We start from the raw sequence: 27,249 nt of genomic DNA, 5'->3' as shown, positions 1-27,249 counted from the left end.
AAACCTGGTGGTCACCCTTGATGCCTCCCTTCCCCTCACCCCCCGCAGCCAACCCGCCAACTAGTCCCACAGCTGCTTCCTCCAAAGTGCAGCCTGGCCCCAACCACTTGGCATCTTTTCTCACCCTCCCACCACCATCGTCCCGAGACCGAAGCCCCAAGCCGCCATCGGTTCTCAGAGCTGCAAGAGCCTGCAAACTGTACTGCCTGCTTCCACCCTTGGTTTCCCTAGGATCTTTCTACAGAGAAGCCAGAATGATGTCTTCAAAGTACAAGAGCATGCTGTCCTCCTGCACTAGAATTACACTACGGTCCTGACCGAGTGTAACTCATGATGGGTCCCTCCCAGCTCACCACCCCGTCTCCCGTCCAGGACCTTTGCTCAGTGTTCCAGCCATGCTGATGTGCTATGCTTCCGAGAGCCTGCCACGCTCCTGACTGCTGTTCCCTTTGCTGGGAACAGACAGATCCTCTCGCTCACTTTCCCCCATCATTACACCTTTTCTCTTCCAGGTCTCAAGCTAATTGCTGCCTCCACAGAAAGGCCTGGACTGCCTTGTCTAAAAAAGCAAATCCAGATTCTCTACTTCCTCCTTCCAACTTGCTTTACCCATTTACTACATTCTATTTGTTGAGAGAAAAAATAATCCACTCATTTATTTCGTCCTTCTCCATGCAAGAGCTCCATGCAGGTAGGACCCAGTCTTTCCGTGGTGGTTCACTGGGCCCGGCACAGAGTGAGTCACTCAAAACTCCGCTGAATAAATAAATGAACAACTCGCTGGTGGAGAAGCCACGGCAAAGAACACTCACACAACGCTCTCTAAATTTCTCTAGGAGAAGGGGCATGCAAAGGTCAGCTGAGGTCAGTTAAACATTCAACAAGTGCCCTCGCCCCACTCAAATAAGTCAGTTATTGTTGAAAGAATAACGCATTTTAAAGCACTTTTAGCTGTGGCAAATTATTAATCATTGGTTAGTGCTCCCTGCTTACTGGAGGCTTCCATGGCCCAGCCTGGGCAGGGCTGGTGACACAGGGGGTGTAGGGAAGTAGGATGACCTGGGTCAGAAAGTCCAAGAGCAGGGACTGAGGTGAGGGACAAATGAGAGGCACGCAGACAGATCTCACAGTAAGACCCACCCTACCGCACTAGAACACTTTCCCCTACGGCAGGATTTCGTAAGCTCAGCGCTGCTGACGTTTCAGGCTGCATGCTTCTCCGTCACAGGTGGCTCCTCTGTGCTTTGTAGGAGAGTCTGCCGCATCCCTGGGCTCCTTCCTCAATATGCCAGTAGCATCTCTTCACCCTAAGTTGTGACAACCTAAAATGACAATTTGGTAGCAAAATCTCCTAGATCAGAACCACCACCCTAATCTGTCTTTCTGGAAAAGGCACAGAACTTTACTTCAAAGGTTGGCCCCAGAGAGTAGCACAGGGCACTGGCAGCAGTCCTTAACCACCAAGTCAAGGGTTATGGTTTAAACACATTCCTATATTCGCTGGGTCAATTGTCCTTGAGCATCTCAGTCTGGGGAGCAAGGGATCTATGTTAACAAGGAATTACAATATGATGTGGAAACTCTGGTTGTGAGCTATGCATAGGATCTGCTTCTTGGCTTTTTTGCAGGTCAATGTAGGGCAAAGTAGGGCTAAGAGATCAATCCCCCAGCTTACCCATCTTCTATACAGCACAGGTTCTCAAACTGTGGTCCCCAGAGCAGCAACATTAGCATCCTGCAACTCGTGAGAAACGCAAATTCTCAGTCCCAACCCTGCCCTATGAAAAATACTCTGTGTGGCCCAGTGAGCTGTACTGGACCAAGTCTTCCAGGTGATGCTGACGCCGGCTGCAGTCTGAGAACCTGCCACAGAGCGTGCTTTGGCACACCTTGTCTGTATTTACATCAACAGTCCCAACCCTGGGCTTCCTTCGTGTCGCAGCGGTTAAGAATCCGCCTGCCATTGCAGGGGAACACGGGTTCGAGCCCTGGTCCGGGAAGATCCCACATGCCGCGGAGCAACTAAGCCTGTGTGCCACAACTACTGAAGCCTGCAGCGCCATGCTCCACAAGAAAAGCCACTGCAATGAGAAGCCCACGCACCGCAACAAAGAGCAGCCCCCGCTCGCTGCAACTAGAGAAAGCCCATGCACGGCAACGAAGACCCAACACAGCCATAAGTAAATAAATTTATAAAAAAAAAAACAATGAAACTAGACCATTATCTTACACCACACACACTAAAGTTAACTCAAAATGGATTAAAGACTTGAAGGTAAGATCTGAAACCATAAAATTCCTAGAAGAAAATATAGACAGTAACCTATCTGACATCAATCTTAACAATGTTCTTGTGAATCTAACTCCAAAGGCAAGGGAAACAAAAGCAAAAATAAACAAATGGGACTAGAAAGCTTCTGCACAGCAAAGGAACCCATCACCAAAATGAAAAGGCAACTTACTGAATATAAGATATTTGCAAATCACATATCCAACGAGGGGCTAATAGCCAAACTATATAAAGGGCTCATACATCTTCACAAAAAACAAAAACAAAAAAAACTGATTAAAAAATAGCAGAAGATCGGAATAGACATTTTTCCAAAGAAGGCATAAAGATGGCCAACAGACACATGAAAAGATGCTCAACATCACCAATCATTAGGGAAATACAAATCAAAACCACATTGAGATATCACCTCACATCAGTTAGAATGGCTATCATCAAAAAAACAAGAAATAACAAGTGTTGGAGATGATGTAAAGAAAAGGGAACCCTCATACACTGTAGGTAGGAATGTAAGTTGGTGCAGCCACTATGGAAAACAGTACGGAGATTCCTCAAAAAGTTAAAAACAGAACTACCATACAGTCTAGCAACTCTACTTTTGGGTATATATTCAAAGGAAATGAAATCTTTATCTCAAAGAGATACCTGTACTCCCATGTTCACTGCAGCATTATTCACAATAGTCAAGGTAAGGAAACAACCTACATGTCCAACAAATGAATGGATAAATAAACTGTGATATATATGTATATGTATGTATGCATATGTATACACACACACATACATACACACACACACATAACACAATGGAATATTCTTCAGCCTTAAAAAAGGGAATCCTGTCATTTGTGACCACATGGAATAACCTAGAAGGCATTATGCTTTCTTTGTGAAATAAGTCAGAGAGAGAAAGACAAATACTGCATGGTATCACCTATATGCAGAATCTTTTTTTTTTTTTTTTTTTAAGTCAAACTTATAGAAACAAAAGAAAAGTGGTTGCCAGGAGCTTGGGGATAAAAAGGGAAAGGTTGGTAAAAGGGTACATACTTTCAGCTCTAAGATGAATAAGGTCTGAGAATCTAATATAAAACATGGTGACTATACTGGATAACACTGTATTGTCCAACTGAAATTTGCTAAGATAGAACTTAAATGTTTTCACCAAAAAAAGGTGTCCGTGAGGTGACGGATGCACTACTTAACTTGATGGGAGGAACCTTTCCACAATGCATACATATATCAACTCATCCCGTCGTAAACTCCAAATATCCTACAATTTTGTCGATTGACCTCAATAAAGCTGGGAAGGAGAAAAAAAAAAAAAAAAAAAAAAGACTTTGGCTGCTACTTATCCTCATTCCTCTAAATCCATGGAATTTCCCAAGTAACATGAGCGTGGGCTCTGACTGTTTATGCTAACACGGTGACTCATGGTTGGCTCCTAAAGGTTATGCTAATAGAGGACTCAGGATGGGGACTGGCCACACCAGGAAGACTAACCATGGGATTAGAAGGTCGGGCCTGTGAGTCCGTGCTTTCAGCCTGACCTCTGTAGAGGGCGGTCTGAAGATGAGATCAATCACATGGCCAGTGGTCCAATCCATCATGTCTACATAATGAAACCCCAATAGGAACTCTGGACACCAAAGCTTGGGGGAGATCTCCTGGTTGGCCATACTCTATCATCACACACCGATGTGCTGGGAGGGTGACATGTCCTGCCGCCACAGGGATAAGACAAGGAAGCCTAGAGTTTGGGACCCTCTCAGACCTCACCCTGTGTGACTCTCCCTTTGACTGGTTCCAGTTTGAATCTGTTTGCCATAATAAGCAATTGTGTTGTGTGTGTTGTTCTAACGAATTATGGAATGGGAGGGGGTTGTGGGAATCCCTTAATTTGTAGCCAGTGGGTCAAAAGTGAGGGTGGCCTGGGGACCCCCCGGACTGGGAGCTGGTGTCTGAAGGGAGGGAGGGCAGTCTTGTGGAGGACGAGGCCCTTCACCTGTGAGGTCTGGGTCAACTCCTGGGAGTTGGTGCCGGAACTCAGTGCACAACTCTTCCCTGGAGCTTAAGATTCCACATCATCAGCTCACATCTCAGGACGGCACCTGCTTACCTTCTGCTGGCCGAGAGGTCCACCACCAACTGGCTCCTTGACCACCTCCTTCTCCCACAGCCTCCCTGTCCTGCCCGCAGTTAATACACAACTACAGTCCTAGACCGAGTGCCCACCAGCCCACTGCTGTCACTATGAACATTTCTGCCAACACGGAAAGAAGAGACTAGGAATGTTTTAAGAGCTCCCTCCTCTTGCCTGGTGGGCACGGGCTCTATCTAACTCTAGGACAGACTTCTCACATTTTAATCTGCAATGAAATCACCTGAGAAGCTCCTTAAAAATAAACACAGACCCCACTCACGGGGGTTCTGACTCCCCAGATCTGGGGCAGAGACGAAGAATCTGCATTTTCAGCAAGCATTCCTCGTGGATTTGGTCCGGAACTGCATGGAGAATTACCCTTCCAGGAAAGACCAGCGGTGGTAAATGATTGTTGGATCATAGGGGATGAGAGCTAGAACACACTTTGGAAAATCTAGTACAGCCCATGAGCCCCAGAGAGGAAAACTGGCCTAAGATGGCAAGGTCAGTTAAATGACTGAACTACAACCAAAAACTCAGGCTTTGGGATACCCGGCCTGAGGAACCTTGCAAAGGGTAGGTCAAAGATCCCTCCCCACCCCTAGAATCTAGCTGTGGTGGATGCCTGAGGGAAGGACGGGGAAGCAAGGATTTAGGATACTGATACTGCCTAGCAGACCAGCTACTGAATGGGAATGCACGGGCCCCTGTCACTGATGTCCCCTCATGCCCGCCACTCTGGCCACCACTGACCACTGGCTCAGAAGTGGAACAGGTCTGAGGCTCCAGACAGCTGTGGAAATTGACAGCAGCAACTGGAAGGAGGTAGGAGAAGGGCTCTCAATGGACAGATTCTGAGCACCTGGGGCCATGCCAGTGTGAAGAGGGTAGGACTCAAGTCAGGGACACCTGTGAGGAGAGAACTTGGCCCTGCCTCACTCGTAAGGGCATTAGCGATAAACAGTCAACCTGTTCAGGAAACCCAACAGTAAGCAGTGCTGGGGAAACGTCAACCTTGCTGGCAATCAGAAGAACACAAAGGTGCCATGCCAGACCCAATTTCATTTTTCCTTCCAATTTTGGCCAGGTCAACACAGACACAATTACAAGATTGGCATACTTCAAATTGATCCAATTTTCCTTTAAAACAACCCAGATGTAGGGACTTCCCCAGTGGTGCAGTGGTTAAGAATCCGCCTGCCAATGCAGGGGACATGGGTTCGATCCCTGGTCTGGGAAGATCCACATGCTGTGGAGCAACTAAGCCCGTGCGCCACAACTACTGAGCCTGCGCTCTAGATCCTGTGAGCCACAACTACTGAAGCCCTCGTGCCTAGAGCCCGTGCTCCGCAACAAGAGAAGCCACCGCAATGAGAAGCCCGTGCACCGCAACAAAGACCCAATGCAGCCAAAAAATAAATAAATAAAATTTAAAAAACAAAAAACAAAAAACACCCCAGATGTGTTTAATACAAAGCCAGTGTATCCTTTGCCTCAGAAATTTAACTTTTAGAAATGTACTCAGGGACTTCCCTGGCGGTCCAGTGGTGAAGACTCTGTGCTTCCACCACAGGGGGCGCAGGTTTGATCCCTGGTCAGGGAACTAAGATCCCCATGCTGTGCGGCGCAGCCAAAAAAAAAAAAAAGTACTCCACAGAGCTAAGCTTTAAAGCTTGGGAGAGAAGGCCAGCACTTTCTCTCCCCAGTGCATAGTCCAGTACCTGGGGCAGAGAAGGTGCTGAATATGTATTTTCAGGACGAATGATTACACGGTTCAGAATTAAATAATCAGTCCAGAGATGATTATTACACTCAAAATACTACCTTAAAAAAGTAGCCAAATGGCAAGTGCCGGAAAACAGATAAATCGCTAAAATATATATGCTAGAATATATTAGAGTTGTTTTAAAAGATAAATATAGGACCGGCATTATCAAAAGGCACTGCTTATATTAAATTATACTGCATTTTAAAAGGAAGCAGAATGTGAACCCATCAGAGTATGCAGACTAATTAAAACTCTAAAAAAATGAATACACTACAGGTATACCGATGAAGATTTAAAAGAAATATAGACACTGAAGAGTTTGAAGTTGACCTTTAATTCTTTCTGAGGAAAGGCAAGGGCTTGTGACTGGGACAGGATACTTGAAGGTGGAAGGGGAAGCTGGCAGAACCTTATTTCATAATCTGGATGGTGGTTACAGGGTGTTCACTTTACAACAGTTCTCTAAAGCTATGCCTTTGTTTATATAATATTCTGTGCCTGTTGTATGACACAAAGAGTAAAAAAATTGTGAAGTGACAAGATGTACCATGTGATTTCAATAGATAATTTAACAGGTGTGTATGTGTATATATAATCATACTGACACTTTCCTACAAAGACTTGTGAAAATTACATAACAAATATACACGGTGACATTAACAAAAGTGGGTTTTGGTGCTCTTCCTTTTAAAAAAAAAAAAGGAAAGAGCAATGGTATATCATTTGTATTAGTTTGCTAGGGCTGCTACAACAAAATGCCACAGACTGGGTGGCTTAAACAACAGAAATTTCTCACATTTCTGGAGGCTAAAAGTCCAAGATTAAGGTGTCAGCAGGGTTGGTTTCCTCTGAGGTCTCTCTCCTTGGCTTGCAGACGGCCACCTTCTTTCTGTGTCTCCTCACAGGCCCTTTTCCTCTGTGTGTATGTGCATCCCCAGTGTCTCTTTCAGGGTCCAATTTTTCTCTTCTTACAAGGACACCAGTCATATTGGGTTAGGGCCCACCCTAATGTCTTAATTTTCGCTTAATCACCTCTTTAAAGGCCCAGTGTCCAAATACAGTCACTTTCTGACGTACTGGGCACTGGGGTTTCAACACCTAAGTTTTGCAGGGACGCAATTCAGCCCATAACACCATTCTTCACTCATCAGACATGCAAAAAAATGGACACTTCACATCCAGCACAGGAAGTGAGTCAGAAGTGAGTCGAGGCAAGATTAGCCATGAGGTGGTACACTTGTTGACACTTCACAGATGAGTGCTCAGGGGTTCATTATGCAACTCCTTCTGCTTCTGTATATGCTTGTCATTTTCCATCATGAGAGAAAAGAAGGAAGACTGGGGGTAAATCCACATCTGTACATAGGTCTTAGATGCTGGGTTATTTTCTCTATAAAAGTGAGTCACCCAACAGTTAATATTGGTGTTATCTGTGGTTAGAAATAAAATTAATATCTTTTTCTCTAATCAGCAATGAGTATACTTTTAAAATATTTTAATTAATGTAATGATTAATGAAAAACAAAGAATAAAGGAGTAACAAAAGGAAAGGTGGGAATAATATTAACAGCTGAACTCCATCCACAGCTCACCTAATCCATCACTTGGCCCATTCGTGAGTCTGCTCCTTCCTTCTCTTATTCCTGGCACATGTTCAGACTATTTCCTAGCCCCGCTGCAGTTAGGTGAGACCGTGTGGCACGGGAGACAGGAGAAGGGCTGTGTGCCACTCACACACAGGATCCAGGCCTTAAAACCATGAGCACACCTCCTCCACGCTCTTCTCTTCCACCGTCAGAACCTGGATGAGGTAGCAACCCAGCTTCGACAAAGCAGAAGACAACAGGAGCGTGGCCTAGACCCGTGCATTCGAATCACCTGGAGATTCTGGTCAAATACAAATTCTGATTCACTAAGTCTGTGGCAGGACCTGAGACCACGTTTCTCCCCAGCTCCACGTGATGGCGATACTGCTGGTCTGCAGACCAGCGAGGCTCTAGGCAGACACCCACCAAAGAGGTTCTCGTTTCTGATGACTCAGAGATGGCAGTCAAACGATGAGCAGTAGAAGACACACCAAAAACGACCCAACCAGGAATAGCCAGCTGGCCTTTCTCTCCTGACCCATGACAAAGTTTAACTCTGACCTATGATTAACTCCAGTCTCAAAGTGCAGCTAGTAAATGAATCCAGGGACAGCTGCAGACAGACTACTTTAGTATGTGTAACGTGATACAAGCTGCCTGGGTTCTATTAAAAACAGTATCTGCCACCCCGAGTCAGAGGACAGGGCTGTCAACAGTGGGATCTCCACAGCACACGAATAGCGACAGCTGGCCTGGCAGTAGAGGACAAGAGGACAAGAAGGTCACACGTGGGCCTTGGGTTCACACACAGGGCCCACCAGAACTCCTGTTCTTACGCAGAAGTCCATGTAGAAATTGTTTACTCCCTGAGACCACAGCTATCATTAACAGACTATTTGTCTATATAAAATCTCGGCAAATATTTGCATCACCTCAGCCCTCAACATACTAGCAGTCCAGTGTTTATAAAGGTTTTGTAACCTTTTGTACACTGTGTTTGTCCAAAATTTGCAAGAAGCAGATGAGAACTTGGCAGTAACCCCATGATACTTTGAGACGCTCTGTTTTGCAGTGGAACCTCCTTGGGTCTAGGGTGAAGTTTACCTAACTTCATGTTCTTTTGCTATGCACGTAACAGACATTGGGCACACAATGTATCAGGGCACAGAGTGTGACATGGCTTTGCATGAAACCAGAAGCGGGGAATGGGATTCCCTCCGCCTGCAATCACCATTAAACCAAAGCCTGGGAAACAGGCTGAACATCCAGGAAGCTCCGATCCTCCCCCTCACCCCCCAAGAACTCCCATCGCAAGCCTCTGCCTACTAACTCTAAGAAAGAGCCATCTGAAGGGGAATTCATGAGAAATCTAAATTACTGGATGAACTCAAAGAGGCGCAGGCTGCTTAATCTCAGGGACCAGAGACAACTTCCTTGGAAAAAACATTCTAGAGTTCAGGGCATCTAACTTATAATGTTTATGTACTTAGGAAAAACCTTTCACAGCCAGGGAAGAAAGCACCTTCCAGCCTGGCACTGTTGAAACTGCCACAAATTTCACAGTCAAACATGAAATCTAAATCAATCCCCTCTACCTTTAGTGGTCCCACGAGGCCACAGGCTGTCTTTACTGTTTTCATTTCCCCAAAGCACCTAACATATAATGCAAAGTATGTTCTGGGCAAACGTAAATACTTGCTACTTAACACAAAAACACACATATGCCTAATTTGTGACCCCATTTATTTTATGTCCCCAAAAAGGACAAGAACAACAGATATTTTGCCACCCAAAAAAATCAGGAAGATGCATCTATTGCAATCATTTATCTCTAACTCGAAAACAATTTACTCAGAACAAGGTTCCTATTTATTTGGAATCTCCCCAAAACTTCCAAACTATTTTTTCCCAAAGTCTCCACACAGCACAGTTCTAATTTTTAGACATTCTCTTTTTCTGATGATTCTTTCAGCATTGACCGTCTAGGGCTCCCTTCAACACTGATGTGAATTTCAGGGTGCAAGTCCATCTTGCCCGGCCTCACTGTAGCTCTGTCAACTTGGCTTAGGTGTGAAGTCCTGAAGAGCATCCCCTGTTATTGCTTCCTTTTGTTACTGGTCCCTTCCCTTGGGGTCATGACTCTTCAGGCCCACCGATCAGACTCAGTTGTGCCTTCGATTCCCCAGAGGATGTCATCGGAAATGCAGAAAGTTAAAATTAAACTCACCATGTTCAATGAGGCGGCATTTGGTGCGTTTCCTTCTGTTCCACTGAGAGAGTTGAGGACCCTAAGACTTTGGTATAGTACCATTGACCCTCTTGTTCTCTCCAATGCCTCTTGAAGCTGGCTCCAGGATTTTCTTAACAATCTGCTTCAGCTCTTCATGTTTCTGCCCAAACTTCTTTCTCCTCAGGCCTGGCCATCAGATTCTTCTGTATCATCATACAGCAAGGTGACTAATTTTTAAATATTTAAGGCCCCATAGGAACACTCTGACAGAGACTTCAACCTCTGGCCTAGGTTGTCCTACAATTCACAATTATTTCTTGGCAAATGGTATGAGGTTTGAAGAGAAAGGGCAGTTGATGACACAGCTATGATTTTCCTCCAAGTAAACAGAATAACTAATAAAGTAGGTGAGCCTATTTTTTCATTTAATTTTTATGTCACCACCCTACATGATTAGGAGAAAAGGTAAAGGGTTAAAAAAAAAAAGTAATAATTTGAGTTCATTTTTTTTTTTTTAGTAAGTGCATAGAGACCACACATTACTTTTTATTTATTTATTTATTTATTTATTTTTGGCTGCACTGGGTCTTCGTTGCTGCGTGCAGGCTTTTCTCTCATTGCGGCGAGCGGGGGTTACTCTTCATTGTGGTGCGTGGGCTTCTCATTGCGGTGGCTTCTCTTGTTGCAGAGCACGGGCTCTAGGTGCCGTGGACTCAGTAGTTGTGGCTCGCAGGCTCAGTAGTTGTGGCTTGCAGGCTCTAGAGTGCAGGCTGAGTAGTTGTGGCGCACGGGCTTAGTTGCTCTGCGGCACGTGGGATCTTCCAGGACCAGGGCTCGAACCCGTGTCCCCTGCATTGGCGGGCGGATTCTTAACCACTGCACCACCGGAGAAGTCCTTGAGTTCATATTTCTGGTAATTATCCATGAACTAATAACTGAGAGATTGCTTCAGCTCCATAAACAAAACATAGAAGGCCCAACAGCCCTGAGGCAGAAGGCGTGATGGAAAAATCCCCAGTGCCCACGCTGGCTGTGAACATAAAACCACTCTTCCACACCAGGTCAGTCCTCCTTTATGACTATTCTGTCCATCTTTCTTCTAGGCAACTGTTTAGAGCTCTCAGCAGAGACTCCAGACCTGGAATGGGGAATTCTTTACATAACACTGAGAAGAGCTGTCCAAAATGATAATCCAGTTTAAAATGTAATAGGCTTTCTGCCTATTACTCAGAGTTCAGGGGGAAAAGCTAATTATAAATTATACACTTTCTATCTGGGCAATACTAAATCACTAGGACAGACTTTCGGAAAATTCCAGCTAAACCAGTTCATTCTTTGAAGCATTAGGTCAATTATGAACATACCAACCCTCAGCTTGAATAGCTGCATATTCAGAAAGAACAAAAACATCTTGTGAAAAGCCTCTGTAAGTGGTCTGTTAAGGGGCTTATTTGATAGGAGACGAAACTCCCTAGTGAATCCTAGGACAGGCTAAAACAGCTTACTTAATAATTTTGGTACCTTCTCCATTTGCTTTAAAAAAAAAAAAAGTTTCCTATAAGCTTGCAGAGGCGGGAAAAAAGCAACTGAAAACAACACAAACAGGCTTTGTCAGCAAAGAGAATGCTTTGTAGGAGACACTTTAAGATGGCCTGTCACCTTGGCTCCAGGCTGTCCTGTTTCCCCACAGCCCTAAACCAGCCCCTGTGACTGGAATGCCATTTTCAAGGGAATCTGATTCCCTCTCACAAGCCTCTCTACTCCCCACCCCTCATGGAGGTCACCTGCACCTCATCAGAAGGATGGAGGGACACAGGTAAGAGAGACCACCCCACACACACCCCGCAAAGGGTTAAGAACAGTGAAAGGGCCCCAGGACCCTGCTGTGTAACCCAAGAGCAGAGGAAGGGCCGCTCCCTCTTTCTCCCTCCAAAGAGGCCAGAGCCAAATGAGATCTTCCTCCCTCAATCCCCAGGGAAGCAGCCCCCAAACGACAGCATATGCATAACCCCTTTATTAATACAAAAGGATGAAACACACAAACCCACTTTTTTCACCAGGAATCTCAACAACAGGACTATAGGGAAACCAGAATCATAACATTAATTCGAATTAACGCTTAAGCACCCATCGTGTAACAGGCACTTTTCTAGGTTCTAGACCTCAGATACAGTCTTTTTTATGGAGCTCACATTCGGGAAGGGAAGAAGGACGATAATCAAATTAAAAAGATAGGTCCAGAACAATGATAATGACCAGACGGAAAATAAAAAGAGGGAGACACGGCTGAGGGTGGGGGCAGCCGCTTCAGATGGCGTGAGGAGGCCGAGCTCACCGAGGAGGCCAGGTGTGGACCAAGACTCGAAGGACGAGAGCAGGGTCCTCGTGTTCCAAGCAAAGAGAACAGCGAGTCAGAAGCCAAAGGCCTAAAGCACTCTCAGAAAAATCCTGAAATACTAAGTACTTGCCTCTAATTCAGCAGAGATCATAAAAGAATGTCCTGTAGAAGGGAGGGTATCGGGGAACCTGGGAGAGGCAGCTGGGCTTCAGGCAGGTCCCAGAGGAAAGCAGCAAAAGCAAACGTGGCTAAAATCTTCTCCCATCCACCCCACAAGGTTAATACTAATATGTTAAATTGGCAAATAAAGAAAGTGGCTTGGGGGAATTCCCTGCCCGTCCAGTGGTTGGGAATCAGCGCTTTCACAGCGGAGGGTGTGGGTTCAATCCCTCGTGGTGGAACTAAGGTCCCACAAGCCAAGTGGCGTGGCCAAATTTAAAAAAAAAAAAGAAAAGAAAAAAAGAGACTGGCTCGGATTGGAACTGGACCGAGATCGAGATGACACCGCTGGTAATAAGCCAGGACGGTCACCACAGAGTTCAAACTCACTTACTAAGCCCCACCTCAGACACAGTGTCCTTCCATCAGGGCTGAGAATCCAGCTTCCTCAGCCTCCGCAGAGCCCAAGGGCACAGGGAGCCACCAGGCCCCTCGGAGCCCTTGGCCCACTCTTCCTCCCAACCCACTACAAAAGCACTACAATCAGCTTGTCGTCTAAGCTAGCTAAGACGGTGAAGGTCTGGGTCAGCTGGGGGCCTGCCAGCCTCTCCACCCGACCCAGGACTTCCCTGCTGCCCGGCCGCTCATGGTCCCCTCGCCTCGGCTTCCTATTCAGCTGGCTCTCTCTGCCTGAGCTAAGCACCTTCACTGGCTAGACTAGCACACACCTTCAGGAGACCCCTTTAGGTACTGTCTCTCCAGTCCCAAGACTGTCAACATTCCCCCAGGTCCCACAACCGGCTGGGACCAAGCAACCCAGACGCCCACCCACCCAGCCTGCCAGATGCCACCTCCAGGAGGACATACTCTCCCTGTAGCTTTCACAGCCATCACTCTCATGTACATATCACAGGTCAGGGGTTATCTTAGGGGGATACCCGCTCAAGTGGGGATAATTACAGTAATAGGTTTTCACTAAACATTACTCTTGGTAAAACTTCAGCAAATACTAAAAAGTTTATTAGCATTACTCTGTCCACAGTTCCTGCCCATACTCCACGGCAAGGGGGAGGGGCACATTTTAAGGAAGATGACCTTAGCTCCATTAGAGTGATCATATTATTTATCACCCAACCTAAGATACTCCTAGGAGTAAAACGGGGTGCTGTTAATAATCACAATGCGATAAGTGATGTAAACCAGGACCATCCTGGGCAAACCAACAGGTGAGCCACCTGATACAGGCGAAAAGAAAAATTTTTTTAAAAAACAGACTTAGAGGCAGATTGGTTCAAGATGGCAGAGTAGAAGGTTGTGCGCTCACTCCCTCTTGCAAGAGCACTGGAATCACAACTAACTGCTAGACAGTCATCAACAGGAAGACACTGGAACTCACCGAAAAAAGATACCCCTGATCCAAAGACAAAGGAGAAGCTGCAATGAGACAGTAGGAGGGGTGCAATCACAATAAAATCAAATCACAAACTGGAGAACGATTATACCACAGAAGTCCACCCACTGGAGTGAAGGTTCTGAGCCCTAGGTCAGGATTTCCAACCTGGGGCTCTGGCAATGGGAGGAGGAATTCCTAGACAATCAGACTTTGAAGGCTAGCGGGATTTGATTGCAGGACTTCGACAGGTCTGGGGGAAAGAGACTCTACTCTTGGAGGGCACACACAAAGTCGCCTCAGGCCAAACAACCAATAGGGAGGGAACCCAGCCCCACCCATCAGCAGACAAGCAGATTAAAGTTTTCCTGAGCTCTGCCCACCAGAGCAACACCCAGCTCTACCCACCACCAGTCCCTCCCATCAGGAAGCTTGCACAAGCCTCTTAGATAGCCTCATCCACCAGAGGGCAGAAAGCAGAAGCTAGAAGAACTACAACCCTGCAGCCTGTGGAATGAAAACCACAATCACAGAAAGACAGACAAAATGGAAAGGCAGAGGACTATGTTCCAGATGAAGGAACAAGATAAAACCCCAGAAAAACAAGGAAATGAAGTGGAGATAGGCAATCTTCCAGAAAAAGAATTCAGAATAATGATAGTGAAGATGATCCAGGACCTCAGAAAAACAATGGAGGCAAATATCGAGAAGATGGAAGAAATGTTTAACAAAGACCTAGAAGAATTAAAGAACAAACAGAGATGAACAATACAATAACTGAAATGAAAAATACACTAGAAGGAATCAGTAGCAGGATAACTGAGGCAGGAGAACGGATAAGTGACCTGGAAGACAGAATGGTGTAATTCACTGCCATGGAACACAATAAAGCAAAAAGAATGAAAAGAAATGAAGGCAGCCTAAGAGACCTCTGGGACAACATTAAACGCAACAACATTCGCATTATAGAGGGCCCAGAAGGAGAAAACAGAAAGGACCCGAGAAAATATTTGTAGAGATTATAGTCGAAAACTTCCCTAACATGGGAAAGGAAATAGCCACCCAAGTCCAGGAAGCACAGACACTCTCAGGGAGGATAAACCCAAGGAGAAACATGCCGAGACACACAGTAATCAAACTGACAAAAAATTAAAGACAAAGAAAAATTATTAAAAGCAACAAGGGAAAAATGACAAATAACATACAAGGGAACTCCCAGAAGGTTAACAGCTGATCTCTCAGCAGAAACTTTACAAGCCAGAAGGGAGTGGCATGATATATTTAAAGTGATGAAAGGGAAGAACCTATAACCAAGATTACTCTAGCCAACAAGGATCTCATTCAGATTCGACAGAGAAATCAAAAGCTTTACAGACAAGCAAAAGCTAAGAGAATTCAGTATCACCAAACCAGCTCTACAACAAAGGCTAAAGGAACTTCTCTAAGTGGGAAACACAAGAGAAGAAAAGGACCTGCAGAAACAACCCCAAAACAATTAAGAAAATGGTAATACGAACAAACATATCAATAATTACCTTAAATGTGAATGGATTAAATGCTCCAACCAAAAGACACAGGCTCACTGAATGGATACAAAAACAAGACCCGTATATATGCTCTCCACAAGAGACCAACTTCAGACCTAGGGACACATACAGACTGAAAGTGAGGGGATGGACAAAGATATTCCATGCAAATGGAAAACAAAAGAAAGCTGATATAGCAATACTCATTTCAGATAAAATAGACTCTAAACTAAAGAATGTTACAGGAAACAAGGAAGGACACTACATAATGATCAAGGGATCAATTCAAGAAGAAGATATAACGATTACAAATATATATGCACCCAACCTGGAAGAAATGGACGAATTCTTAGAAAGGTATAGCCTTCCAAGACTGAACCAGGAAGAAATAGAAAATATGAACAGACCAATCACAAGCACTTAAATTGAAACTGTGATTAAAAATCTTCCAACAAACAAAATCCAGGACCAGATGGCTTCCCAGGTGAATTCTATCAAATATTTAGAGAAGAGCTAACACCCATCCTTCTCAAACTCTTCCAAAAAATTGCAGAGGAAGGAACACTCCCAAACTCATTCTACGAGGCCACCATCACCCTGATACCAAAACCAGACAAAGATACTATAAAAAAAGAAAATTACAGGCCAATATCACTGATGAATATAGATGCAAAAATCCTCAACAAAATACTAGCAAACAGAATCCAACAACACATTAAAAGGATCATACACCATAATCAAGTGGGATTTATCCCAGGGATGCAAGGATTCTTCAATATACGCAAATCAATCAATGTGATACACCATATTAAAATGAAGAAGAAAAACCATATGATCATCTCAATAGAGGCAGAAAAAGCTTTCGACAAACTTCAACACGCATTTATGATAAAAACTCTCCAGAAAGTGAGCATAGAGGGAACCTACTTCAACATAATAAAGGGCATATATGACAAATGCACAGCAAACATCATTCTCAATGGTGGAAAACTGAAAGCATTTCCTCTAAGATCCGGAACAAGACAAGGATGTCCACTCTCGCCACTATTATTCAACATATTTCTGGAAGTCCTAGCCACGGCAGTCAGAGAAGAAAAAGAAATAAAAGGAATACAACTTGGAAAAGAAGAAGTAAAACTGTCACTGTTGGCAGATGACATGATACTATACATAGAGAATCCTAAAAATGCCACCAGAAAACTACTAGAGCTAATCAATGAATCTGGTAAAGCTGCAGGATACAAAATTAATGCACAGAAATCTCTTCCATTCCTATACACTAATGATGAAAAATCTGAAAGAGAAATTAAGGAAACACTCCCATTTACCATTGTAACAAAAAGAATAAAATACCTAGGAATAAACCTACCTAGGGAGACAAAAGACCTGTATGCAGAAAACTATAAGACACTGATGAAAGAAATTAAAGATGATACCAACAGATGGAGAGACATATCATGTTCGTGGATTGGAAGAATCAACATTGTGAAAATGACTCTACTACCCAAAGCAATCTACAGATTCAATGCAATCTCTATCAAATTACCAATGGCATTTTTTACAGAACTAGAACAAAAAATCTTAAAATTTGTACGGAGACACAAAAGACCCTGAATAGCCAAAGCGGTCTTGAGGGAAAAAAACGGAGCTGGAGGAATCTGACTCCCTGACTTCAGTCTATACTACAAAGCTACAGTAATCAAGACAATATGGTACTGGCACAAAAACAGAAACACAGATCAACGGAACAAGATAGAAAGCCCAGAGATAAACCCACACACCTATGGTCAACTAATCTATGACAAAGGAGGCAAGGCTATACAATGGAGAAAAGACAGTCTCTTCAATAAGTGGTGCTGGGAAAACTGGGCAGCTACATGTAAAAAAATGAAATTAGGACTTCCCTAGTGGTGCAGTGGTTGAGAATCCGCCTGCCAATGCAGGGGACACGGGTTCGAGCCCTGGTCCGGGAAGATCCCACATGCCGCGGAGCAACTAAGCCCATGCACCACAACTACTGAGCCTGCGCTCTAGAGCCCACAAGCCACAACTACTGAAGCCCGCACGCCTAGAGCCCATGCTCTGCAGCAAGAGAAGCCACCGCAGTGAGAAGCCCACACACCACAATGAAGACCTAACGCAGCCAAAAAATAAATAATAAAATAAAATAATAAAATTGTAAAAAAGAAGAAAAAAGAATGAAATGAGAACACTCGCTAACACCATACACAAAAATAAACTCAAAATGGATTAAAGACCTAAATGTAAGACTGGACACTATAAAACTCTTAGAGGGAAACATAGGAAGAACGTCCTTTGACCTAAATCACAGCAAGATCTTTTTTGACCCACCTCGTAGAGGAATGGAAATAAAAACAAAAATAAATGGGACCTAATGAAACTTAAAGGCTTTTGCACAGCACTAAACTATAAACAAGATGAAAAGACAACCCTCAGAATGGGAGAAAATATTTGCAAACGAATCATCGGACAAAGGATTAATCTCCAAAATATATAAACCGCTCATGCAGCTCAATATTAAAAAAAAAAGCAACCCAATCCAAAAATGGGCAGATGATCTAAATAGACATTTCTCCAAAGAAGACATACAGATGGCCAAGAGGCAAATGAAAAGCTGCTCAACATCCCTAATTATTAGAGAAATGCAAATTAAAACTAGAATGAGGTATTACCTCACACCAGTCAGAATGGCCATCATCAGAAAACCTACAAACAACAAATGCTGGAGAGGGTGTGGAGTAAAGGGAACCTTCTTGCACTGTTGGTGGGAATGTAAATAGATACAGCCACTATGGAGAACAGTATGGAGGTTCCTTAAAAAACTAAGAATAGAATTACCATATGACCCAGCAATCCCACTACTGGGCATATACCCAGAGAAAACCACAATTCAAAAAGACACATGCACCCCAATGTTCACTGCAGCACTGTTTACAATAGCCAGGTCACGCAAGCAAGCTAAATGCCCATCGACAGATGAATGGATAAAGAAGTTGTGGTACATATATACAATGGAATATTACTCAGCCATAAATAAAGAACGAAATTGGGTCACTTGTAGAGACGTGGATGGATCTAGAGTCTGTCACACAGAGTGAAGTAAGTCAGAAAGAGAAAAACAAATATCGTATATTAACGCATATATGTGGAATCTAGAAAAATGGTACAGATGAACCGGTTTGCAAGGCAGAACTAGAGACACAGATGTAGAGAACAAATGTATGGACACCAAGAAGGGAAAGTGGGGCGGGGCAGGGGGGTGGTAGGATGAATTGGGAGGTTAGGATTGACATACATACACTATTATGTATAAACTAGGTAACTAATAAGAATCCGCTGTATAAAATAAATAAATAAAATTCAAAAAAATACTTAGAACAGCTCTACAACCTCAGGCAATGAAAAGTTTTACTATTAATCTGATTTCATATCAAATCAAGGTATGTTTTTTTCCCCTTTTTTGGGGGGAAGAGCAGGAGGGAGGCTGCTAGACCAAATCATTTCCTTCCAAAATAAAAAGATGCAGGAATTCCCTGGCGGTCCAGTGGTTAGGACTCTGCACTCTTACTGCAGAGGGCCTGGGTTCAATCCCTGGTCAGGGAACTAAGATCCCAGAAGCTGCGTCACCCGGCCAAAAAAATAAATAAAATAAATAAACAAAATTTAAAACAAAAACAAAATAAAAAATGCAAGCGCAACAACACTAGGATCCTGGCCTGTCAGAAGACCAGGATATAAAGAACACAAACCCTTTTGTCTACAATCAAGCCAAATGCTAAAGTCCATCGGGAATCAGGGGACACTTCAGAAATAAAGACTGGGGGCTTCCCTGGTGGCGCAGTGGTTAAGAATCTGCCTGCCAGTGCAGGGGACACGGGTTCGAGCCCTGGTCTGGGAAGATCCCACATGCCGCGGAGCAACTGGGCCCGTGAGCCACAATTACTGAGCCTGCGCGTCTGGAGCTGTGCTCCGCAACAAGAGAGGCCGCGATAGTGAGAGGCCCGCGCACCGCGATGAAGAGTGGCCCCACTTGCCACAACTAGAGAAAGCCCTAGCACAGAAACGAAGACCCAACACAGCCATAAATAAATTAATTAATTAATTTTAAAAAAATAAAAAATAAATTAAAAAAATAAATAAAAATTAAAAAAAAGACGTTTAAAAAAAAAAAGAAAGAAAGACTGGACTTGGACATAAACGCCAGATTGCTAAACCTAGCAAAGAAGCCATCATTTGTAGTGCGATATGCTTTTGGAGGTGCACTTCTTAAGGGATTTAAAAAAAGAAATTCTGCACAAACTAAGGTAAAATGTAGTTTTACCAGCACCACCTGGTTCTATTCTGAGATCCCACCAGCTCCTCAAGCTCAGTGTAAGTCTTCCTCCTCCTCCTCTGCCTTCCAAGGACCTCTGGCACCGGACTTGCAACATCTGAAGCTGCGACAATACCACCCCCTCCCCATTTACAAAGTTGTGTTGCTTTGGGCACAAAACTGTTTGACCTCTCCGCACCTGAGTTTCCTCAGCTGGAGGCAAGGAACGCGGCTGCCCTTGGCCGGGCTTTTACAAACGTTAGCCATGGTTGCGGTAGCACTGCACCTGGCATTACCGGAATTTGCTTAAGGTCGTTGCTTAAGGTCGGGAAGTATTCCGAAGAGCCCCGGCGGGTCCTGGAGCGCTCAGCGTGGCTGCGCAGAGGATGCGCCTCTTGCTTTGGAGAGCGGAGAGCGAGGGCAGCTGAGAGGCGGATGGAGGCGGGCGGCGCGAGGTCCCCTGGTAACCCTCAGTCCCCGCCTTCAAAGACCACCCAGCGTCACTGCACATGGTTTTCTGTGGAACTCAGCAGACGGGGCCAACTTTCTGAGGACGGAGGGGAGGGGAGCAGAGAGAAAAATAAAGCAGAGAACACCGGAGAAGGCAGGACCAGGAGGCAGAAAGAGGCCCGAGGGAGGGAGCCCAGAAGGCGGCAGGAAGCGTGGAGTAAGACCTCGGGCCAGCGGCGGCGCAGCGTGCTTCCTGCCCCCGGAAGGCAGGACTTAGGGCGGCCTCACTCAGGTCCACCTTCTCCACCACGCTCGGCGCCGTGGGTCCTTCCACGCACGGGGCGCTGCAGCGGCGCTCATGTGCACCTCTTAGGGCCTTGAAATCCTTGCCAGGAACGCAGCCTAAACATGTGAGAGGGAGGAAACCGCACAGTGGCTTTAAACCACAGCGGCTCTGTCTGCGTGACCCTGCGCGGCGTTTTCTTCAAGCTGCCTGGGCCAGGGGTTCGCCTGTCACCAGCTTCTCAGAGTAATCAGACTTTCCCAGAGAGTCAGCCTGAGATGACCCGGAGTCAGCACGGCTCAGCCGGCCTCGGGTTCATCTGCAGTTTGCAGGCTGAGTTCAATCTCTCCAACACAACCCTCCCCCACCCCATATACCACCTTCTGCACGACTCGCATTCAGCGGTAGCTGCTGCTTACTCACTTTGCTCTGCCCTAAATAAAAAGGCCAGTTCCCAGAAATCAAAGGCAGCTAATTCCCTTTCTGTTTGTGAGTTGGCTGCCCTGTGGGATTCCTTCCTGCTGCACCTCATCCTTCCTGGAAGGGTTTCTTAGAAAATGTGTCTCCCCCTTATAGGAATCCCTCCCCATGAAGCGTCTGGAATTTCCCTTCAAAAGACTTTACTTTCTGAGCGGCTCCTAGCAGAGATGACCAAAATCCACTCAAGAGAGGAAGGGAGGGAGGAGGGAGGGAGAAGAGGAATCCTAATTTGGCTTACTCAAAGGGACTACTCTTCTCTTTAAAATATTTGTTGAAGGAAAAACTAGGACTACATCATATTCTAAGGGGGGAGAAGAAAGGATTTTGAGTTCGCCTGAGAACAACAGAGCCATCTTTTTTCGACTATTAATATCAGATACACTACGGACTTGTATGGGGTTTTCCCAAAAGCAAAAAATAATTTGGGAAACTTTCATGTAGATGAAAAAGAGAAAGTTTAGAGCATGAGTCTGAGTTACCTCATAGCCCAAAAGAACAGAAGAGCTTACACTGGATAGACAGCCTTATGCCAAAGATGTCCCCACCTCGTGCTGGGGGAACTAACAGCAACAATGAGTAATCTAATTTCTAGAGCAATAAATTATACTTGCAATGCCCAGCCTGCCTGCCCAGGGACAGAATGCACTCTCCCCTCCCAAGTACAGCACTTGAAGGGTTTATGAAGATTGGCTACATGTATGTTTGAAGACTTAGGAATTTATACCTGAATTCAACTCAAAAAAATATGTGAGGGCAGGTCTATAATAAGCAGATGGAGTAGAGGGTAAGGCTTGTGGGGTCAGAATCCTTGGTGAGGCCAGTCTAACGGGACAAACTACCACAATACAAAGCAGCTCTGATCAATGACCAGTGGCACTAACTCCAACCAAGCCCTCCGTGGGAAACGGGAGTTGCTCACGTGCTCAGGCTAACAAAGTAGCACACACAGGGTGACTTAGACAAGAGAAATTTATTCTCTCACAGCTTTGCCAGCTAGAAGTCCAAGATCAAGGCGTTGGCGCTGTTTATGAAAGAGGGAAGCTGCCAGAAGTTGACTTGGGCAGTCTTGGCCACATTGCTCTGCTGAGAAATTGCTTTCCAGAAGACTTCTGGCAGATGTAGCAACACCACCTTATAATTTTCAAAATGCTTCGACAGACAGCAGCCCAGTTCTGAGTATAAATTACATTCCCCTTTGTAGCTTTTTTTCATATATCTTAATTTCTGTGGGACAGTTACTAACGGGTCACTTCTCCATTCATCAGAGATGGATATTATACACTGCACTACTTCCCACATTACTTCCCTGCTGCCTTGCCCTGCTTGATTGGAAGTGGGGGAGAAAAATAAGTATATGGAACTTTATTCGTTCATTGTACTAAATCTAAAATCTAATTTTTAGAACACATTGTGAGTAGGTTTAATTTTGCCAGCTTCTAGAAGAGGGTACCAAAGCCCAGAGTGGTTAAGTGTTTTGCCTAAGGTCACACAGCTAGTAAGATCCCGGACTAGGACCCCTGGCTCCAGTCTGATGCTCTCTCCTTATACTCAGCTTGCTCCGATCTAAGACGGAGGTGTCAACAACTCCAAGTTAGAAAAACTCAGATTAAGACTAAAGTAATTTACAATCACTGAATAAACCTATTAAGGGCAAGATGCTCAGCTAGGCACTGAGAGATGCCAAAGACACTAGTTTCTGCCCTTGAAGAGCTAACAATATAGTTTTTTTCTTTTTTAAGTCACAAATGAATAAAAGACTTAAATAACACTTGATCATTTAAAGCAATAAAAAGACATGATAGGACTTTCCTGGTGGTGCAGTGGTTAAGAATCTGCCTGCCAATGCAGGGGACACGGGTTCGAACCCGGGCCCGGGGAAGATCCCACATGCTGCGGAGCAGCTAAGCCCGTGTGCCACAACTACTGAGCCTGCGCTCTAGAGCCTGCGAACCACAACTACTGAGCCCACGTGCCACAACTACTGAAGCCCACACGCCTAGAGCCCGTGCTCTGCAACAAGAGAACCCACGACAATGAGAAGCCCGCGCACCACAACGAAGAGCAGCCCCCGCGCAGCAATGACCCAACACAGCCAAAAAAAACAGGACAGACACCTTTCTATATTTACAGAGAGAGAAAAGAGTGCACACTGCCTAGTTGAAGAATCCCTTCAATAGAAGTTAAAAGAAGTAGCCAACTGGGTTTATCACGTAATCTCAGTCACATCCTGACCAACAAAACACACCAATAAGGGTCTGCAAATAAAAGCAATTTATTGGGTGAGCAATTTTATGCTCAGGAGCTTTTTGTTGACAAGTGTGAGATTTCCACTCAATTACCCTTGTAGGCTCAATCAATCCAGGCATTCTTGTCTGCCCAGGGTGAGGAAATAAAACACAGCAACATAGATACCATAGCTCATTCTCTGGAATTTGTCGTCCTGACTCAACTCTGAGCTCCTCAATTGTCCTGCTTTGGTAAAATGAGGACAAAACCAGGTTCAACAAGGGTTTACTACAAGGACCCAAGGACCAAGTATATCTAAGATCCCCACACATAGGAAGCTCCCTTCCTCCACAACACCTTGCTGAGTGCCCACAGGGATGAACAAGCCAGTTGTTCTCCTGCTTTGAGAGGAACTTAGAAAAGGGGGTGCAGGTGAGGGCAGACCAGAACCCCCAGCCACAAAAACGAAAATTTGCACAGAAAAATGTCTGACCTTTGGAAACTGTTTTTAATCAGGGGTTCTTGGTCTTCACTGTCCATCAGAAATTTGTAGGGAACCTTTTAAAAATTATTGATACCTGGGTTCCATGCCCTGAGATGATGATTCAAATTGGCCTAACCGGAGGGACCAGGCATTCAAATTTTAGGGCTGCCCAGTTGATTCAATCATACTGAGGGCTGAGAAACTGCTGTACACTCAATAGCAGGAACTTAAGATAAAACAGAGCTAGCAAGTTTAACAGATAATACATGCCAACAACTGTTTGAAGAAGGTAATTTCCAAGTGTATTTAGGAAAGGCAGCACCAAGAGCCAGCCTGCAATCATTAAGAGGAAATCATGTCAAACTAACCTCAAGTCTTCTCTTTGTAGGGTTTCAGAATAACTACCCAGTAGATAAGAGACCTCTGAACTCCCAACCTCTCCTGATACCTGCGTGTCAAGTTCACCCACTGCCCATGGAGTTCATTAGCAGATTGGCCACAACCTGGAGGACAGTCCCAGGACCTGTCCTTTCTCAAGTAAAGACAACAAAAGTTTTCAAAGCACTTTCTACAGGCAACAATGAGACGCTGAACTTTGACATCAACAAAATAAATGAACTTAAAACCAGATAAAATAGAAGTTTGTATGGGGATGCACTGTGAAGTCAGTTGACCATGGGTCCAATACATCTCAACTGTATGCGTTGCTGATGACGCCCAAATTTTATCTCCAGCTCAGACTTCTTCTCTGAGCCCTTGACTCATGACCTGCTCAACCTCTCCCACGTGTACCAGACATCTCAAACTTAACTCGGCCAAGACCAAACTCCCGGTCTTCTCCAACCCATTCCTCTTGCAGGCTTCAGCATTTCATTTAATGGTGACTCCATCCTTGCAGGTGCTCAGGCCAAATCCACAGAGATAACCTTGAAAGTCACTTCCTCTCAAGTGCCACCATCAAAGCCAACCACCTCTCCCACAGCTCCACCTTTAAATAAGCTCTTCCCTGAACCCAGCTACTACTCACCACTGCCACTCCTTCCATCCTGGTCAAAGCCACTATCATCTCTGGCCTGAACTACTGTGAAATCTCCTGCCAGTCTCCCCATTTCTGCCCATAACTTTCTTTAGTTGACTTCCCGTACAGCTGCCAGAGTGACCTTACTAAATCCTGAGCAAATCATGTCACACCTCTTCTCAAAACTTTTCAGTAGACTCCATCCACTCAGAGTGAAGCCCAAGTCCTCCAACGGCCAACGGAGTCCCCATCATCTCTTGTCTTACACTTGTCCTTCCCCCTGAATGTGCACAACTCACTCCATCACCTCCTCCAGGTCATGTCTCTGGTGTGTTGTCTTCTCTGTGAAGCTCCCCCGGGTCCCCCTAAAACTGTCACCTCCCTTCCCCAAACACACTCCTGATCCCTTTCCCCGTCTTGTTATTCTCTTCTCAGCACTCATAACCATCTAACATACTATATGTTACTTATTCACCTTTTCTAGAGCTTAAATTACGTGAAGGCAGGGACTGTTACCTCTTTTGCTCACTACTATATCCCAAACATCTAGAACAGGGCAGCAAACATTTTCTGTAAAGAGCTACATCATAAACATTTTAGGCTTTGCAGGTCACAGTCTCTGTTGCAACTTCGCATCTGTTGCAACATTCATGCTCATGAATGAGCCTGGCTGTGTTTCAATAAAACTTCATTTACAAAAGCAGATAGTAGGCTGGATTTGACCTGTGGGTCACAGTGTGCCAACACGTGGTCTAGAACATAACCTGGAGCACGTCAAGCACACAAATTATTTGTTAAATTGTCTAAGTAATTAGTTAAAACACTACCTCTGATCAGATCAAATCTGTCCAGTTCCAGATGCCACATGAGAATAAAGACGTTGATAAACTAAAGAGCATTCAGGGGCTTCCCTGGTGGTGCAGTGGTTAAGAATCCACCTGCCAATGCAAGGGACACGGGTTCGAGCCCTGGTCCGGGAAGATCCCACATGCGGTGGAGCAACTAAGCTCGTGCGCCACAACTACTGAGCCTGCGCTCTGGAACCCATGAGTCACAACTACTGAGCCCACGTGCCACAACTAGTAAAGCCCGCACACTTAGAGCCCGTGCTCCACAACAAGAGAAGCCACCACAATGAGAAGCCCGCGCACCACAACAAAGAGTAGCCCCCGCTCGCCGCAACCAGAGAAAGCCCGTGCGCAGCAACGAAGACCCAACGCAACCAAAGATAGATAAATAAATAAATAAATTTATTCTAAAAAGAAACCTTACTAAAGAGCATTCAGTTCAACCAGATGGAAGAGGGCCTGAAAACCCTGCCACTTAAAAAGGCAGCATGGAAACTGGAGACAGTTCTCTGAAAAGATTTAATGGGTCCGTAAAGCCCATCTCTGAATACCAGAAGGCCCCCAAATGAAGATGGGGAGTCAAATTCCTGTGTTGACCAAAAAATATAAAAGGAGACACAGATGAGTATAAATTCGTCAGAAAGAAAACTGGCTCAATAGACCATACTCTGGCATTTTAATATGAAGACATAAGAGCAGTAAATTTCCCCATTGCACAATGTCTGGAAGAGATTCCTGTATTCAGTATGGATTAGAAGCTCTCTCCCTTCCAAGCCTCTGATCTCATAACGTTGGAAGGAGGGCAGACAGGAGCTGGTTTCGGGAAAAGACCAGGTAGGGACGAGCCACACGAAGAGGTCAGCACAGAAGTGGCCATGAAACCAGGAAATGGAACAAGGAGCTAAGTCAGAAACCACAGCCGGGCTACAGATGTGCATCAGGAGCACACGACTAGGGGAAAGGATGAGAGAAGTCTGAGAGTCGGCAGGGATGACATAGGGGAGGAGTGTGGTGACCTTGAGGAACTGCAAACACCACCAGAAGGGAGAGGGGGGCATCCGCACACGTCTTTCTATTCTCAGGACGTACTACCTTCTACAGAATTCTGCGTCCTGCGTGCGCCCGTCTCCTGCCTGGGATGCGTCCCCTCCTCCTCCGTCCAACCCCTCCTCAAAACCCTGCATCAATCAGTGCACACCTCATTCATACCGCTGCTGCAGCACACACCCATCTGGGAAATAGACCGTGTCAATTTACAAACGAAAATGTTAGCTTACCACTGCTAACAAGAAGGTGCCATGGCTCTCTTTGAATATTTATTTACTGCTTACTATCTGCCAGACACTGTTCTAAATGTTTCACCAGTGTCTGGTTCATTTAATGCTCTCCGCAACCCTGTGAGGTGCGTATGATGGCCAGGTAAGTTGCAGAGGTCAGATCTACGCCCAGGCAATCTGGCTTCAGATGGGGCACTGCTCCACTGTACCCGACCTGGATGAGGACTCAGTGCTGTATAAATGAGCCTCGGGCAGTGGTGCTGGGAAAACAACATGGGCATCGGCCTGCTATCCCGCATTTACTCCCACAGCCCCGGTAACGCAACGGCTCCCTCAGCGGCAGCCGCCTTTCACCAGGCAGGACCCCAGGCCTGGCTCTGACGGCCCTGCAAAGGCAGGATAGCTGTAAGATCGGCCTCA

General features: G+C 45.2%; 1 protein-coding gene across 3 annotated transcripts in view; it reads right to left on the bottom strand.

The window, feature by feature from the left end:
• The window catches only part of ABCC4 (ATP binding cassette subfamily C member 4 (PEL blood group)), a 218,850-nt gene that overhangs the window by 181,748 nt on the left and 9,853 nt on the right, over window positions 1–27,249 (bottom strand). Inside the window, exon 1 of one of the 3 annotated variants that reach the window (XM_082434598.1) lies at window positions 12,486–12,778. The exons of the other annotated variants lie outside the window; for them this stretch is intronic. The gene's annotated coding sequence lies outside the window, so the exon portion shown is untranslated. Of the gene's footprint in view, window positions 1–12,485; window positions 12,779–27,249 lie in introns of those variants that run through there. 3 annotated transcript variants of the gene reach the window in all.

This window comes from Balaenoptera physalus (genome assembly GCF_965194825.1).
Source record: "Balaenoptera physalus genome assembly, chromosome: 18".
Taxonomy (NCBI): Eukaryota; Metazoa; Chordata; class Mammalia; order Artiodactyla; family Balaenopteridae; genus Balaenoptera; species Balaenoptera physalus.
Note: the sequence above shows the minus strand (reverse complement) of the source record. Positions and strands in the feature narration are given on the sequence as shown.